Source organism: Syngnathus leptorhynchus, unplaced genomic scaffold, assembly GCF_054491065.1.
Source record: "Syngnathus leptorhynchus isolate UIUO unplaced genomic scaffold, UIUO_Slep HiC_scaffold_263, whole genome shotgun sequence".
NCBI lineage: Eukaryota > Metazoa > Chordata > Actinopteri > Syngnathiformes > Syngnathidae > Syngnathus > Syngnathus leptorhynchus.
Genome location: NW_028232230.1, coordinates 14,282 through 17,500, shown reverse-complemented (window position 1 = coordinate 17,500; position 3,219 = coordinate 14,282).

Below are 3,219 nucleotides of genomic sequence, written 5' to 3'. Positions count from 1 at the left end.
AAGGCGGCGACATTTCCCCGTTACCGGTGGCTGCGCGGCGGGTGAGTGACAGAGCTTATCCGAGCGGCTGGAACTCTGCGCCGGCGTGGTCGAGAGTGAGGCCTCGGCCCTTTGGCTGCCTGGTACCTAAAACACTTCCATTGATCCAGCCTCGGAGGGTGCTGGCTGGTGGCTCCATACCTCCATAGCTCCATACCTCCAGAGCTCCATAGCTCCATAGCACCAGAGCTCCATAGCTCCATAGCACCAGAGCTCCATAGCTCCATAGCACCAGAGCTCCATAGCTCCATAGCACCAGAGCTCCATAGCACCAGAGCTCCATAGCTCCATAGCACCAGAGCTCCATAGCTCCATAGCACCAGAGCTCCATAGCTCCATAGCACCAGAGCTCCATAGCTCCATAGCACCAGAGCTCCATAGCTCCATAGCTCCATAGCTCCAGGGCTCCATAGCTCCATAGCTCCAGGGCTCCATAGCTCCAGGGCTCCAGGGCTCCATAGCTCCAGGGCTCCATAGCTCCAGGGCTCCAGGGCTCCATAGCTCCAGGGCTCCATAGCTCCAGGGCTCCAGGGCTCCATAGCTCCATACCTCCAGAGCTCCATACCTCCAGAGCTCCAGAGCTCCATAGCACCAGAGCTCCATGGCTTCAGAGCTCCATAGCACCATAGCTCCATACCTCCAGAGCTCCAGGGCTCCATAGCTCCATAGCTCCATAGCTCCATAGCTCCATACCTCCAGAGCTCCATAGCACCAGAGCTCCAGAGCTCCATAGCTCCAGCCTGGGTGGCTGGTGGCTCCATAGCTCCATACTTCCATAGCTCTAAGTCAGAGAGTTGGCGAAAATTGCACTAAGTGCGAAAGCCCATTCATTTACAACGGCGTGTCCACAAGGCGGCGACATTTCCCCGTTACCGGTGGCTGCGCGGCGGGAGAGTGACAGAGCTCATCCGAGCGGCTGGAACTCTGCGCCGGCGTGGTCGAGCGTGAGGCCTCGGCACTTTGGCCGCCTGGTACCTAAACACTTCCATTGATCCAGCCACGGAGGGTGCTGGCTGGTGGCTCCATACCTCCATAGCTCCATACCTCCAGAGCTCCAGAGCTCCATAGCACCAGAGCTCCATAGCTCCATAGCACCAGAGCTCCATAGCACCAGAGCTCCATAGCTCCATAGCACCAGAGCTCCATAGCTCCATAGCACCAGAGCTCCATAGCTCCATAGCACCAGAGCTCCATAGCACCAGAGCTCCATAGCTCCATAGCACCAGAGCTCCATAGCTCCATAGCACCAGCTCCATAGCTCCATAGCACCAGAGCTCCATAGCTCCATAGCACCAGAGCTCCATAGCTCCATAGCACCAGAGCTCCATAGCTCCATAGCACCAGAGCTCCATAGCTCCATAGCACCAGAGCTCCATAGCTCCATAGCTCCAGGGCTCCATAGCTCCAGGGCTCCAGGGCTCCAGGGCTCCATAGCTCCAGGGCTCCATAGCTCCAGGGCTCCAGGGCTCCATAGCTCCATACCTCCAGAGCTCCATAGCTCCATACTTCCAGAGCTCCATAGCTCCATAGCACCAGAGCTCCAGAGCTCCATAGCTCCATAGCACCAGAGCTCCATAGCACCAGAGCTCCATAGCTCCAGCCTGGGTGGCTGGTGGCTCCATAGCTCCATACTTCCATAGCTCCAGTCAGAGAGTTGGCGAAAATTGCACTAAGTGCGAAAGCCCATTCATTTACAAGGGCGTGTCCACAAGGCGGCGACATTTCCCCGTTACCGGTGGCTGCGCGGCAGGAGAGTGACAGAGCTTATCCGAGCGGCTGGAACTCTGCGCCGGCGTGGTCGAACGGCTGGCCTCGGTAGTTGAGGTACCAGGGGTGGGCCGGGGAGCTCCAGGCGGGTCTTGTGAGAGAGTGAAGCCGAGCGGCTGGAACTCTGGGCCGGCCTGGTCGAGCGGCTGGCCTCGGTAGTTGAGGTACCAGGGGCGGGCTGGGGAGCTCCAGGCGGGGCTTGTGAGAGAGTGAAGCCGAGCGGCTGGAACTCTGGGCCGGCGTGGTTGAGCCACGGAGGGTGCTGGCTGGTGGCTCCATAGCTCCATAGCTCCATAGCTCCATACTTCCATAGCTCCAGACTTCCATAGCTCCATAGCTCCATAGCTCCATAGCTCCATAGCTCCATAGCACCAGAGCTCCAGAGCTCCATAGCACCAGAGCTCCAGAGCTCCATAGCTCCATAGCTCCATAGCCCCAGAGCTCCATAGCTCCATAGCTCCATAGCTCCAGAGCTCCATACTTCCATAGCTCCAGAGCTCCAGCCTGTCTGGTGGCTCCATAGCTCCATAGCTCCATACTTGCAGCCACGGAGCTGGCGAAAATTGCACTAAGTGCGAAAGCCCATTCATTTACAACGGCGTGTCCACAAGGCGGCGACATTTCCCCGTTACCGGTGGCTGCTTAGCGGGAGAGTGACAGAGCTTATCCGAGCGGCTGGAACTCTGGGCCGGCCTGGTCGAGCGGCTGGCCTCGGTAGTTGAGGTACCAGGGGCGGGCTGGGGAGCTCCAGGCGGGGCTTGTGAGAGAGTGTAGCCGAGCGGCTGGAACTCTGGGCCGGCGTGGTTGAGCAGCATGCCCGCGGAGGTGGCTCTTCCATAGGCACGGAGGGTGCTGGAGCTCCACACTTCCCTAGGCACGGAGGGTGCTGGAGCTCCACACTTCCATAGGCAGGGAGGGTGCTGGAGCTCCACACTTCCATAGGCAGGGAGGGTGCTGGAGCTCCACACTTCCATAGGCAGGGAGGGTGCTGGAGCTCCACACTTCCATAGGCAGGGAGGGTGCTGGAGCTCCACACTTCCATAGGCAGGGAGGGTGCTGGAGCTCCACACTTCCATAGGCAGGGAGGGTGCTGGAGCTCCACACTTCCATAGGCAGGGAGGGTGCTGGAGCTCCACACTTCCATAGGCAGGGAGGGTGCTGGAGCTCCACACTTCCATAGGCAGGGAGGGTGCTGGAGCTCCACACTTCCATAGGCAGGGAGGGTGCTGGAGCTCCACACTTCCATAGGCAGGGAGGGTGCTGGAGCTCCACACTTCCATAGGCAGGGAGGGTGCTGGAGCTCCACACTTCCATAGGCAGGGAGGGTGCTGGAGCTCCACACTTCCATAGGCAGGGAGGGTGCTGGAGCTCCACACTTCCATAGGCAGGGAGGGTGCTGGAGCTCCACACTTC